Below are 15,990 nucleotides of genomic sequence, written 5' to 3'. Positions count from 1 at the left end.
ACCGAGCCAGAGTTGCTATTACATATCAGTCTGCCACGCCCACTGAAATGCATACACCAACCGACCCTATGAGCAACATTTTCACACCATTTATAGCAGGGACTGGCTGCATAAGGATTGGCATTACTAGCATCGCTCATACCTCAGTCACTTTCATCTTGTCAAAGCTAAGGATAAGACAGAGACTGGTCTATGAAAGTAACAAAATTGCTCTAGCCTATACCAGAAGACATAGTGCACTGTAAACACTAGGTCCTACCAGCAAAGGCAACACCGTCTATGGAGGGATGTAATCACTATTGCGTGTTTGTGTGTAGTGTGTTGTCCGAATGTGAAGAGGAATGTATTAAGACAAACACAAACACCCAGTTCCCGACCCAGACTAATCAATCAGACGCGATTAAAATCCCAGACTACCGGGCGAGTTGGTCGTGCGGCTAGGGGCGCGCGGTGTGAGCCTGCATCAGAGAGATAGTGGGTTCGAATCCCACTGTCGGCAGCCCTGAAGATGGTTTTCCGTCCTTTCCCATTTTCACACCAAGCAAATGCTGGGGCTGTACCTTAATTAAGGCCACGGCCGCTTCCTTCCAAATCCTAGGCCTTTCCTATCCTATCGTCGCCATAAGACCTATCTATGTCGGAGTGACGTAAAGCCCCTAGCAAAGAAATTTCCAGACTCGGACGGAAATCGTACCCGGGACCCTCTGAACCGAAGGCATCAATGCTGACCATTCAGTCAATGATTAAAGCAATATCACGTAACCTCTGCAAATGATGTTGTGGCAGTAAACACATTTTAAAAATTCTGTTGAAGATAATCACACTAATATTTTCCACATGTAAATTATAATCCATTGCGCGTTTATCTTCTTTTTAAGAATATACCCCACTGCTTTTCCAAACACCACAGCTGCTGTTTACCTTTCCTCTACGTTAAGACAAAATGCTATCAAACCTTGCCAAATATTTTCAAATCTTGTCAATCCTTCAGCAATGTTGAACAGTCTTTGACAAGATTTTGCCAATTTTCTTGTGAAATATTGAATTGAAAGACAAATTTGATGGTGTACAATAGGCTTTAGCTTCGAAACGACTACTCTTTTCTCTTCAGCACCAGAGCAATTATACGCTACTTCTCTCTTCCACCCAGGCAGTATTTCATCATAACTTATCATCACTTTTCGGAAATATGATAGTTCTAATGTGGTGTTTTTACTTCATATTAAAAGCGGAAGAGCCTCCGTGGCTCAGACGGCAGCGCGTCGGCCTCTCACCGCTGGATACCGTGGTTCAAATCCCGGTCACTCATGTGAGATTTGTGCTGGACAAAGCGGAGGCGGGACAGGTTTTTCTCCGGGTACTCCGGTTTTCCCTGACATCTTTCATTCCAGCAACACTCTCCATTCTCATTTCATATCATCTATCATTCATTAATGAATCACTTTGGGAGTGGCGACCCCATCGTACTAACAGCCTATATCTGCTTCATTCATTACATCCCTGACCCGGTCAATGACTGGAAAACAGGTTGTTGTTTTTTCCATTAAACGCGGACTTGGAACATTGCGTCGTATAGGAATGAAAAAGGACCGCGAGAGAAGTTCGTATTATTCAAAAAATCTAAATTAAATCGTTCGAATTAATCTAGTTCTACCCTGTTATTTAAAGAGCTGGACCGAACGACGTGGAGTTGTCCCATTTAAATATTTTCAAATACCACCGACCTCAGGCTGTCTTGGGAACAGGACAAGGACTAATCGACTGCACCACAGAGATCGGCTCGCCTCCGTTCAGTTCGACTCGGTTCCGTTCGTTCCGGACACGCCGGCAGTGTGAATAGCGCCTTGGTCTTAAGGTCTCGTTTATTTTATTAAGAGCTGATGACCTAGATGTTTTGTCTCTTAAAGCAACTGCCATCGGGTCGTCATTTTAGTAACTTTTCAGAAACTGAAAAAAACCACATTCTCATGCGCATTCGTCTACAATTGAAGTGAAAATCCATACAAAATTCCTTTTAGAATGAAGTTTTCACTCAATTCTCTTCTCACGAGGCATCCATCCCACTTCGAGGTTACTATAGTGCAGTATTTATTGATATCGTTGGAAACGCCACGTAACATCTAGTTGGAACGTGCAATACTAAATGGAAAACATTGTCCACAGGAGAACGATACGATGGAAAAGTAATTTTTGTACGGGTGAAAAGCTTCTGCGATTGAATAAGAAGATGATATGTAGAAGATATGAGTAACATTTTGACAAACTAATCACCATCAGAGCTCAAAAAATAATGAAAGACGTTTAACTTGTACCATGAGCAGCGAATGAAGAACGAGTCCTTACACTTCAACATGAAGGTTCATTTAAATCAAAAACGAACTCCTTCAAGACGATCTTAAGTGTATCCACTCCTGAAATCCGCCCATTCCTAGTTCGCTATATAAACATGACCATTATGAATGGTTTACCACACCTGACCCTAGGAATCCGCTATTAATGTAGACAAAGAACTTTTGTAATCAGACATGTGATTCTATTCTTCACTCACTAATCATTATACAACTTAAAATTACGCTCTGTTCATTTTATGACCCCTGATAAAGACCATTTTTCGAAATACATACATAACTCATATCTTCTACAGAGCATCTTCATAAAGAGAGGCAGACACTTTTCACATCACTCAGAGGTAAACATTCCATTCGCCTGTGGGCAAGGTTTCCCATTATCATTTAATATTGTACATATAAACTAGACATTCTGTGGCGCTTTCAACTATTTCAACAACACTGCGATCCCGATATCTAGGAGAGCTACACTGGTACCAAAGCTATTGGCACAGACACCTTTTCGCATATAGGCCTAATACAAATGTATAAATACAAGGAACATTGTATTTATACCATTAACCCATACTCAATAAAGGAAATAATTTGCATATTACATTGTTCCCAACACATAATAAACACATGAAATCTATTAAATTAGGGTTTTCTCCTGCTCAAAAAAAGTATTGGCACACTGAACGACGTTTGTTATTGAGCTTTAGAGACAGCGCTGCGCGTACCAGAGTTGTGCAATCGGAGTTCGCAAAGAGTTCAGTCGCTTGCCTGATGGCCAGTGTATGGGTCATTCACTTGTCACGATGAATCCGAAGGGGAAGGAGCATTCCGTGTCGTTCCGCAACAAGGTGGTTTTCTGGCATTCGCAGGATAAAAGTGACCGTGAATTTGGTAAAGAACTTTTTGTTACTTATGCAACAGTACTGGCAATCATCAAGAAGTTTCAAGAGACTGGTACAACGGACAATGAACGCATATCTGGACGTCCAAGATTTCTTACATGTAGGGAGCGTCGGAGCATAATTCGTCTTGGACTAAAAGACACCTTTAAAATGCAGGGTCGAATGTATCGGACATCCAGTCAACGTCCAACAAACAGGGCAATGCTCAAACTTTTAGGGGTGTTTTGAACGCAGCTGATATTCATGGGAGATCTCCCAGAGAGAAACCATTTATTTCGGAAGTTAACTGAAGAAAACACTTGCAGTTCGCAAAAGATTATGTCAATAAGTCGATTGAATTTTGGAGTTCTGTGATATATTCCGACGAATTCAATTAACTCGTTTTGGATCTGATGGAAATGTAAAAGTGTGGTCAAAACCAAATACAGAGCTCCATTCACAACATGTCCTACCTTCAGTAAAACACGCGGGAGGAAGTATATGGTTTGGAGTTGCATGGTAGCTGCTGGTGTTGATGACTTGAAAATTATTCAAGGTGCCATGGATCATCGTAAATATATCTACGTGTTGCGAAGCCACTTGCGTAGCAGTCCACAAAATCTGGGTCTTGGTGGCATCTTTTACTTTCAACAAGGCAACGACCCGAAACGTACGGCTCTGGGGACGCGGGAGTGGTTACTATATAATGCACCAAGAAGAGTTTTCACTCCACACAGAGCCCTGATCTTCACCCGATAAAGCATCTTTGGGCTCACTTGGAGACAAAGGTTTGAAAAGGTCGTTCTACAGGGAAGCGGGAGCTTCAAACGGTGTTGTTGGAAGAATGGTCGAAGATCTCACGAGAGATTACTCGCAACTTGGTCCCGTCCATGCCAAGACATCTACAAACTGTCACCAATGCCAACGGTATGCACACTGGCTACTAGACTTGAGTTACGTGAATTACAGAGACTTTAATTTCATTTGTGTAATGGTGTGCCAATACTTTTTTATGTGTAGAGCAACTGATTTTGTTTTGTATACTATTAATTTTGTTGTGAGGAACCAATTATACTCGAAGTACCTTATGTTTTCTACTGTACATTTCAATAAATATAACAGTGTCTTGGCATCAACTTTATTTGTGTGAAATGTATTTTTAGTAGTAGGTGTGCCAATAATGTTTGGTTCCATTGTAGTTTCCTCGTCTGCAACATCACCTGACTCTAGTTACAGACAGTTGCGGTCCTTGAAACTAGTCTTAGTGGATCTGAAAATCAGTTAGGGTATTGCCATCTTGAACACGATAGCGGGCTCTTAAATTCTGTACACCTCCTGAAATTTGCATCTGCTCTTGGCAAGATTCTCATTTTCTGTTATTAATTGCATGTATAGTCGCTCAAGAAAAGAAGGGGTACAAGGTCAACCGACAGGCTACAGTGGAACAGCTTACCTTCTCAAGTGAATCATGGGGTGCCCAGATACGTTACTATCGCAACAGTTCAGCGAACCTTTCTGTTAATGGGGCTCCGGAGTAGAAGGATGGTGACTGCACCCATGCTAAAAACAGGTGCATCGACGAAAACTAATGGAATTTGCCTGACAGTGTGACGACTAGACCGCTTCTGACTGACGACGGGTAGCCTTCATGGACGAGTCACGTTTACAGCTGCACAGAACGGATGGACGTCAGCGTGTCCGGCGAGAAACATCGGAGAACCAACACCGTGCAACCATTGCTGGACGAACGCAAGACGGTGGGATGCTGAGGAGTGTTCTAGTGGTGTTTTCTAGGTCCCAACATCCGTGTGGAAATCCATCCTAAGCTATCACGTCCACCCGTACATGGTGATTGTCTTACCTCGGGAGGATGGTATCTTCCAGCGCGATAACGCGCCTTGCCACACGGCTGGAAGTATCCAGACGTGGCTGGGGGAGCACGTTCTTGCCTGGCCTCCAAACAGCCCCGATCGCAATCCAGTTGAACATCTCTTGGACCACCTTGAACGTGTTGTTCGTCGTCTGTCTCTTCCGCCACGCACCCTTCAACAGTTGTGGGAAGCACTGCACAAAGGCATGGCTTCAGTTACGTATAGCTGCTGTCTGTGCTGCGAAGTGTGGTTACTCTGAATACTAGCAGGTGGTCATTTTAATGTGATTCGACTGTGTATATCTATAAGTTGAATTATTTCTGAGAAAAGTGTGGCCTCGGGGACTTTATACAATACCATGTGCACGTTTTTAAATTGAATGATGTATGTCATGTTGTTAGATATATTAAAGTGTTCCTCCCCAAAATATTTAATGGATCCTTTCTTTGTTTCAGGTACGTGAATGAATGGTTGCACGTCGCAGAGAAAGGATCCCGTTTGTTGTGATTTTGGGCTTGGTGAGTTGATAAACAATGTTGTTATTGAGCTACGGATAAGTTTTGGAGTCATATTCTTTACAGTACTTCAAACGTAGGAAATACCAAATTGTGGTTGTAAGTATAGAACTGGGGCATTTGTCCGTCTCTCGGTCTCATTACAACTTTTAACTACAATAGACATGCCCCGGTACGTTACCTACCGCATGTGTCATATGGGCTATGAACGTACTAGTACGTTTCGGATATGTTTGCCTCGGTTACTATGCATGTACGTATACGATCCCTTCTACAGAGCGATGTCTGGTGACATTCGTATTCTTGCTTTTGAGTTATGCCCCGAGTTGATGTTATTCATCGATATAGACTGCAGAAAAGTTTTGTATCTCTATGGCTGTGTCTGCGGCTAATCTCAAGTGTCGTGTTTTGTAAACAGTAATGGTGGAGTCAAGCCGTTCGCTGAATTAAGGGGAAATATTATGAGTTCTTGTTAGTGCCGAATCAGATATCCATGGAAATGACAGCCGTATGCTTGAGAAGGTCTCTTTGTCAGAAAAAAGTAGTGAAAAATTGTAAAGTAACACTGAAAATATAATTTTATGTCTTTTGCAGAATACAGATATTGTGACAAAATGTATCGCAAGATATTTGGATAATAGGAAATGAGTTTCAAAAATCACGAAAAATATCTCATGTTTGAAAACTAGTTCTCAATGGGTTAAGGTGAGCGGCGCTTGACAAATACGAAGTCGAAGCGGTACACGCATTTTCAGCTACTATGAAGAGAGAAGAATAGACTGCAATGAAACTAAATTTACTTTCTTCAAATAAGAATACTGAGAACTAACGTATCAAGAATGTTCGAAAATACATTTTCAGAATAATGATCTTGTGGAAACTGACATTAGTTCAGAGTCACGGTATGGGCACTCGATAGAAAATTACTCCGTCTTAACCATTTCTTGACTTTGAAATCCGAAGTTTCAATTGCATCTAGCTCCGGAAGATAACTGATCCCGGTCTAAGGGGTGGAACGAGGTTCAGTCATTCGTTTGAGGTCAATTATTGAGGGCTGGCATGAGCAGCACCGAATTTTGTTATAAAAACCAAACATTGCGACGGCGTCGTCACACTCCAGTATTCCAGACTTGGCAGCAATATCTTTGTAAGACCAAGTCCTTCAGTAGCTTGTGTGGGCCAAGATGTTTATTTTTTCTCAGTTATGTCTCCTGAGAACGAAGTATCTCCCTTTGAGTTCATCAAACCGGTCACCTTAGAACTAAGAATCGAACTTAAGCATCCTGCGAAGAAAGTCACCATCCTAATACTTGGCAACTGTGGACAAAACAGGTTATCCGTATAAGGATTTTTATCCGTCTAAGGATGGCCTGAGTCCCAGGTTCAATTCCCGGCCAGGCCAGTGATGTTATCCGAGTTTGCTTAGTGCCTCCGGCTCGGGGAATGGGTGCTTGTGTTTGCCTCAGTACACATATCTTCATATGCACACAACACATCACGCTACCAACCACCACAGAAACACGCAACAGTGAATACATCCTTCTACATAAGGTTCGCGTCAGGAAGGGCATCCGGCCGTAAAACAGCAAGATCCACATGTGTGACACACGTCGCACCCACTACCCAACTTGAATGTGAGAAAAGCAGTGGAATAACATCCGTCGAAGTATGCATCAGTCCGCTCGTTGAAAGTTTAACACATAAATATCTAGAGCGATGTTTACAGGAAGAAATGGTAACATACGAATACTAATCACCTATTGTAATTAATACCGACTAAACGGATTAATTGGCTTGGCAATCGTCTCAAGGCTGAGGAAAGTAACATAGGCACTTCCAGCTGGACGTTTTTTTTTTACAAGTTGCTTCGCGTCGTACCGACACAGATAGGTCTTATGGCAACGATGGGATAGGAAAGTGTTAGGAGTGGGAAGGAAGCGGCCGTGGCCTTAATGAGAGTACAGCCGCAGCATTTCCTGGCGTGAAAATGGGAAACTACGGATAGAGGTCTTCAGGGCTGCCGACAGTGGGGTTCAAATGCACTATCTTCCGAATGCAAGCTCACAGTTGCGCGCCCTAACCGCACTGCCAACTCTCTCAGTAGGATGAGAATAAATAATTGCTCCATGCATTTGGAAAATTAAACGATTTTGGAAATTGCCTCCATGTGAAGACTTTTCTTTTATCCACGAATAGAAAATACCGGACAAAGGACTGTTCATTCAGAAGTAAAGAGTTTCTTTCGTGGGTAAAACAGGAGTTTTGAGATAGCTGAGAAATCCATGTGGCGATTTGAGTCTAGGGGTCCCCAACCGCACTCCCAGCTCGTGAACTTCACGTGTTCCCCGTTGATGTAGGAACTTCGCGAGTAAGCAATAAGCCTTCGTTAGCAAGGAGAGTAATTAACGATCGCCAAACACGAACAATATTTTAACAAAAGACCTATATTGGTGGAAATGATATGTAGGGTAACAGCCGCTGACTTATATGACCCGGGCCGATGACCTAGATTTTAGGCCCCTTTAAACAACAAGCATAATCATCATGATCTGATATGACCCACAATGGAACATACTGTAATAGGAATCATGATACGATCACCATCGTGCCACTCATCTGATTCTCAGGCCAGGTCGATGACCTCGATATTGGATCCCATAAAACAATAGTCGCCGTGGTGATCTTATCCCCATTTTCCTTCTTCGCTAGGCGTTTACGTTCGGTAGGCCTATAGAACATATAAAACCGGGCGAGTTGGCCGTGCGCGTAGAGGGGCGCGGCTGTGAGCTTGCATCCGGGAGATAGTAGGTTCGAATCCCACTATCGGCAGCCCTGAAGATGGTTTTCCGTGATTTCCCATTTTCACACCAGGCAAATGCTGGGGCTGTACCTTAATTAAGGCCACGGCCGCTTCCTTCCAACTCCTAGGCCTTTCCTATCCCATCGTCGCCATAAGACCTATCTGTGTCGGTGCGACGTAAAGCCCCTAGCAAAAAAAAAAGAACATATAAAATCATGGTTGGTCACTGTATGTTTACATGCGCTTAAAGTTTTTGAGAATCGGGATCGTACTCGAGTATAAACAAATGATTCACTATGGAAAGAAGAGATTCCATCTTCTAATGCACCGTTCTCACCCATGAATTTATGCGTCACATCCTATGAGTCTTGGAGCAAGAGAACATAATCACTCACGAAACATCTTAAATACCTACTTAGCATTATTCAGTGTGGAATTCTACCGTGGGGAAACTCTAGCCGGATATCTGAAGTCATATTTCTTCAGGAGAAAGGGATTTCGTATTATAACAAAACCCCTACAATTGCCCACTGCAGAAGCTGTCATAACTGTCCTCAACACACATGTTTATAATGTACTTGTCAAGATAAATTGAGAAGCCGATAAAATCGAACTCAGGAGTGATGTTCACAAAAAATATCAGGTGAGTTAATCAAGTCGATGTACTTCGTTACAGGCTGCAAAAAATAGATTCAAGCGTTCAATTTCCAAATAAAATGTTATGTAAGCTTAAAAGTGGTCCCTTACTCCGTTTAAGAATACTTTGAAATTAAAGATATTGTTGCATATTGAAATGTCATATTATTCTGAGTATGTGTATGTTCATTTAAGGTTCTATTTCCTTTAACAATGCCTATTGTAACTTTCATATTTTATGACTTAATAATCAATCCTATGCGATAAGGTTAAATTTTTAAACGCAGAAGAGCTCTTTAAATTCGGCATTACGATGGCCATGCTGAATTTTATGGAGGAAATATACTTATCAATCGGTTGGTATTTAAACAATTGATCGGACCCAGTACTATCATAATATCTATGATCAGTACATGCCCAGGTGTTTTCTCTTGGATGTAAGGAATCATGGTAATAAATTCTGCATTAAGTGGTCATCTGCGTTGTATTGTTAATATTACTTTATTTGCATTTGTGTTCAAGAAAATTCTACAGAATGATGTAACAATAGTAGATAATTGTATTTAATTTTTTGTTAGTGGTTTAATGACCTACTAACAAATATAAGGTTTTCGGGAATGCAAGAATGGGAAAGAGCTGTTATTGGGAAGCTGGCATCCGTGGCCTTAATTAAGGTACACACCGGGCGAGTTGGCCGTGCGCGTAGAGGCGCGCGGCTGTGAGCTTGCATCCGGGAGATAGTAGGTTCGAATCCCACTATCGGCAGCCCTGAAGATGGTTTTCCGTGGTTTCCCATTTTCACACCAGGCAAATACTGGGGCTGTACCTTAATTAAGGCCACGGCCGCTTCCTTTCAACTCCTAGGCCTTTCCTATCCCATCGTCGCCATAAGACCTATCTGTGTCGGTGCGACGTAAAGCCCCTAGCAAAAAAAATTAAGGTACACACCGAGCTCTATAGCTGCAGTCACTTAAGTGCGGCCAGTATCCAGTATTCGGGAGATAATGGATTCGAACTCCACTGTCGGCAGGCCTGGAAGTGGTTCTCCGTGGTTTCCCATTTTCACACCATGCACACCTTCATTAATGCCACGGCCGCTTCCTTTCCACTCATATGACCTTCCTGTACCATCGTCGCCATAAGACATATCTGTGTCGGTGCGACGTAAAGCAACTTGAAAAAAAATGAAGCTACATTTGCCCGGTGTGAAAATGGGAAACATTTATTTGTTCGTAGTTTGCGTTGAAATATTAAATTTACGAATGAATGCTAGAGTGCTAAACTGAACGCAATGCATTAGAACTGATCAAATCAAGTACTTTCTAGCAGGTTCCTAAATAACATAAATGATAAATAAAACTTTATATAAATTCTCTTGCCAGTTGGTAATGGCCTACTTGTCCAACATGTTTCATTAAAGCACAGCAAAACGAAAGAAGATTGAAAATGAATTACAAGTCCAATTAAGTTGTCGCCTGTGAACTCAGTAGCCTGTCATCGTATTTCAACAAGGCCGATGGTTTAATTGCATTTTTGCAGTTTATTTTCTTGTCAGCCATGTTGCGACAGTTTTTATGTGTCGCCTGATGCGGTCGTTGTTCTCTGGAGGAAAGATCACAAGACGAAATGCAATGCTTGATAGACGCGTCAAGCTCAAAAGGCGAAATCGATACATGTCTATGTAATGCAAAAGTCTTGGTGGAGCCAGGACGTCCTGTCTGCTATTGTACCCACTGGCGGACGAGTTACGAAGCGAACGGAGTCAACATTCCGCCAGCAACACAAATACTGTTACATCTCTTGGAATATATCACCCCTTCGCGGCACTCGTTTAAAAAAACTTAGCTGCAATAGCCGGCAATAAAGCATCTCTCTTCACACATACGGAATTGTAGAGAAACCATTCTGGCTGCATGGCACTTACCTTCATCGTAGTATATAGCCTATACCAGGTAAGTCTCGGATATGACACCAGTGATTACCTCTCGAATCTCTAGTTGCAAGCAGACAAACAAGCAAGTTTATAGTTTTACGCGAATGTTGCTATCGTGATGATAGCCACAGGTTCTCCAGAGTTACTTGTAAACCGAACCACCAAGACATGAAGATTCCATTCAAAAATATAACATGCACTGGCAGGGATTTCAATCGTGGCCGCCTCGGTCAGAAGCCAGTGAATATGCAACGCGACTATCAAATTCCTGCTGGTAGTGGATATATCTCTAACCGACTGGTGTGTTTCTCAACTTTGCGGTGTTGTACGTCAATCAGATATGCTCATTTATCTTGAAATATGCATAAATTATTTCTTTCTTTCTTAATCTCCTCACCCTCCAGGGTTGGTTTTTCCCTCGGACTCAGCGAGGGATCCCACCTCTACCGCTTCAAGGGCAGTGTCCTGGAGCGTGATGCATTGGGTTAGGGGATACAACTGGGTAGGATGACCAGTACCTCGCCCAGGCGGCCTCACCTGTTATGCTGAACAGGGGCCTTGGCGGGGATGGGAAGATTGGAAGGGATAGACAAGGAAGAGGGAAGGAAGCGGCCGTGGCCTTAAGTTAGGTACCATCCCGGCATTTGCCTCGAGGAGAAGTGGGAAACCACGGAAAACCATTTCCAGGATAGCTGAGGCGGTAATGGAACCCACCTCTACTCAGTTGACCTCCCGAGGCCGAGCGGACCCGGTTCCAGGCCTCGTACCACTTTTCAAATTTCGTGACAGTGCCGGGAATCAAATCCGGGCCTCTGGGAGTGGCAGCTAATCACGCTAACCACTACACTATATAAATAATGCACTAAAATTTTAAAAGGAACTCTTTTTGTGATAGGTGCCTTGATTTTTCAAAATATTTTAATTTTGTAACTCTGCTGCTTATAAAAACACGGTGTATTTTTAATTTCGGAAGATTACTGCACATTACATTAAAACGGAGTAATCGAGTGTTCTAGAACTTAGATCATTATGCTCATCAATCCAACCAAGGTAACTTCCGTCTAAATCAGACTCGTCACTTGAGATAAAAGATACATTTATTTCCTTTTCGGTATCTTCATATTTTAGCTTCTCAAAACTGGCCATCTGATTTCAAGATTCATATATATATAACACGGAACGTATGTAGCATCAAGGAGAATAGAAATGAAATTCAAAGCAACTACGAAATACAATATTTTCAGTTTTTCAGAGATTGCACATAAAAGTAGGTGTATTTATTGCGAAAGTCAGTCTGGTTTGTGCAACAGTGGAGTGAAGTCGCGTGGATCAGTGCGTGCCGAGAACATGGTCGGTATTGAGCAGTACCGGGCCGCAATTGGGAAATGGCAGGTGAAGCAGAGGAAGGAGATCAAGAATGGACGGGTGTTAAGAAAAGGAGGAGTAAAAATGGGTGAAGCGGTGCTGGTAGTGACAGTGATAGCGTTGCTACTGGTTATTGGGGGGGGGGGTGGAATTAAACCCAGGCCCAAATACCAACGGAAAATTCAGCATGGAGGACTTGGCAGCACTCAAGGTGGTAGTGAGTGAGGTAATACAGGAGAAGTGTCAATGGGATAAGGTACAGGAAATAAAGGACATGATGGAGGAGCAGAGAAAGGAGATAGGGAACATGAAGAAATGGCTAGAAACGAAGACTGAGGAATTGAACAGGAGAGTGGACAACCATGAGAAGGAAATAGAGTTATTAAGAGGGAAATTGAAACATCTGGAAGAGGAGGTGCTGATGTTGAAGACAGAAGCGGTGGGGTACAGGCAGGAGAAAATGAAGAAATCCACATTTATATATGATGTGGAGGAAGGTGAGAGAGAAAGCAAGATTGACCTGATATCCAAGGTGGTAGAGGTCATACGGGATAGGATGAAGATAAACTTCAGTGAAGTGGACATAGACGATGTGGAGAGAGTGGGAAAAACTAAAGGACGGAGACCAATTAGGGTAAAAATTTTCTCAACCCTAACGGCAGAAATTGTGATAAGAAGCAGTAATAATTTACAGGGCCAGAAAGTAGGGGTGAAAATAGACATGGGAAAGGAAGGAAATGAGAATTTGATGATTTTGAACAGACACCTATGGAGAGCGAGAAATCAGGAGCTAAAGGCCCGAATAAGAGGTCAGAGGTTGGTGGTGACAAACGGAAGATGGGTTAGGGAGCACTCAGTGGCGAAGCTAAAGGAGATGGACGAGTGCGTTAGTTCCGAGGGAAGAGAGATGACAAGGCAAGATGGAAGGAAGAAAGAAGTAACAACGAGGAGTGGAGACGAGGAAGGAGAGGAGATCAACTCAAGTGAGAACGGACAGTGCAGTGTGGATACAGAAGATCAGAACAGTGAAGGGGTGAGTGAGGGTGAGCAGCAAGAAACGGTGAGAGCAGAGTGCAGTGGTTTAGTGAGCAAGAAAGGACATGAGAAGACTGATCGACAGGAAGGTTAAACAATTATGAGCAAATGAAGAAGTAGGAGTTTAAAAGACCTCTGGGGTAAAGGGTGTAAAGGGATGGAGGATACGGAGGGCATGGAACGGAATAGGTTGGTAAAAAAGGAGGAATATAGGCAGGGGATGAGGGGGCGAGAACTACAAGGAGTAAGATTAGAGGAGAAAACTTAGAAGGGAGGGAGGGAAAGTTATAACTGTATTGGAAAATAGGATGTGTGAATATTGAGGGACTAATGAACAAATTAGGAAATAAGAAAGTTCGGGAAGTAATAGAAAGTTTCGGTGTTGTGGCACTCTTGGAGACCTGGCTAGAAAGAGGGAGGGAGATCTCATGGAAGGGGTTTGTGATTAAATATAAATATAGAAGAAAGGAGAGGACTAAGGGACGCGCACCAGGAGGGATGATAGTACTTATTAGGGAAGAAATCAGTGAACTGGTGGAGGATATAGAGACGGATTTGAAAGAAACCATATGGTTGATATTGGATATGGGAGGGGTAGAGGGAAGAGGGAGGAAGATATATCTAGCGTTCGTATATTGCCATCCTAGTAGTTCACCATATGCAAATAAGTATCTTTTTGAAGATTTATTGGTGGATATTATTATGATAAGAGAGAGGTTTGCAGGAGAAGAGGATATGTTGTTATTCGGAGACTGGAACGCTAGAATAGGGGAACAGAGCCCAGTATATGGTAGGGAGGATGGAAGATGTATGTTGAAAAGTAGAAGTAGTGAGGATAAAATTATCATCAGCTATGGGGAGAAACTCCTAGAAATGTGCGCTGGGGGAAATTTGTATATTCTGAATGGATGGATGGAGGGTGACAGTACGGGGAAATAGACCTATGTTACCGAGGAGGGAGGTAGTGCGATAGATATGGTTTTAAGCTCGGAAGGAGTGTTGGAGGATATTGTAAGGATGGAAGTAGGCGACTGGATTGAAACACACCATTTCCCAGTGTGGGTTATGTTGAAAAGGGGGGAAGAGACGCATATAAGGAAGGAAGGTGAGATGAAGGATAAATTAGGGAGTGGATATAACAAGTACAAATGGTCAGAGAAAGTGGGACGGGATTGGGATAGGGTAGCAAAAGAGGAATTACAATTTCTGAAATATGGTTGGGAAGGTGCGTTAGAGGAGAATAATATTGATAAAGCCTTGGAATTGATGCTACATCAAATAAAGATGATAGCACAGAATGTAGAAGGAAGAAAAAGAAAGAGGGTGAAGAATGGTTTAATAGAGAGTGTGAAGGAATGCGGAGGAGGGTGCTTGGTGCGTTAGAACAGTATAGAAAGAAAGGTGGAGTGCAGAAAGGGAGGATTTCTGTAAGTTGAGGAAGGAGTATAAAAAGAAAATTTGTGAGGTAAAAAAGGCGTGGTTAGAGGAACAAACTGAAGCCATAAATAAAGATTGTAAGACTAACAGCATTGAAAAAGTTTGGGAAAGGATTAATAGAATAATTAGGGGTGGAAGGAGTAGAGATAGAACGAACATTGAGGAAGTTCAGTGGGTGAGGTATTTTGGCAAATTACGTGGTGGTAAGGGGGAAGAATGGTGGAGGGGGACGGGGGAAGAAGTAATTTGGAGGAATAGAAAAGTGGCAAATTATGAATTGGACAAGGAAATTACAAGGGAAGAAATCTTGAGAGTGATAAGAAGAATCAGGGGCAAATCGGCCGGTGGATGTAATGGGATCAATAACAAGTATTGGGAAGAAACTAGCAAAAATGTGATAATGATGGAGGGCATAGTTAAACTATTCAATAAGATCTATGATGGGGGGAAGTACCCGAAGGAATGGGAAATAGGATCTGTATGTCCAATATATAAGGGAAAGTGTAGTAAGAATAGTTTGAACAATTATAGAGGAATATCTCGGTTAGACTCCTTAAGTAAAATTTACACGGGGGTGTTGGCGAACAGGTTAAGTGAATGAATGGGCCGAAAGAAATGAAATATTGACAGATTGTCTGTCTGTCTGTCTGTCTGTCTGTCTGTCTGTCTGTCTGTCTGTCTGTCTGTCTGTCTGTCTGTCTGTCTGTCTGTCTGTCTGTCTGTCTGTTAGGTCATCAGCCCAGAGGCTGGTTGGATCCTCAAATAGCCCCACCAAAGGTTATGCGGTTATAAGGAAACCCATAAAACCAATGTCAGTACCAAAATGAGGCGTACTAGGCAAGATGAGGAGTGAGGTAGTTTGCCATTGCTTTCCTTACTGGGTCAGAAAGTACTATTGCAGCACGACTGACCCTATGAGCAGCACTTTTCATAACACTCAGATGCACTAGTCATGCTCCGAATGTCATTACTCAGCACTACCCATACCGCAGCAACTTACATATTGTCACAGCCATGGATGTTGACTGGGACTTCGGTGGAAGCTGCACTTTACTCTGGCCTGTGCCAAGGGATGGATGCAAAAGTACTGTATCCATCAAGAAATGACAGCAGGCAGATTGACAGATTACCAAGGAGGATTTAGAAAAAAGAAAAGAACAGTGGATAATATAATG

This window comes from Anabrus simplex, chromosome 2 (assembly GCF_040414725.1).
Source record: "Anabrus simplex isolate iqAnaSimp1 chromosome 2, ASM4041472v1, whole genome shotgun sequence".
Taxonomy (NCBI): domain Eukaryota; kingdom Metazoa; phylum Arthropoda; class Insecta; order Orthoptera; family Tettigoniidae; genus Anabrus; species Anabrus simplex.
This window is presented reverse-complemented; position numbering follows the sequence as displayed.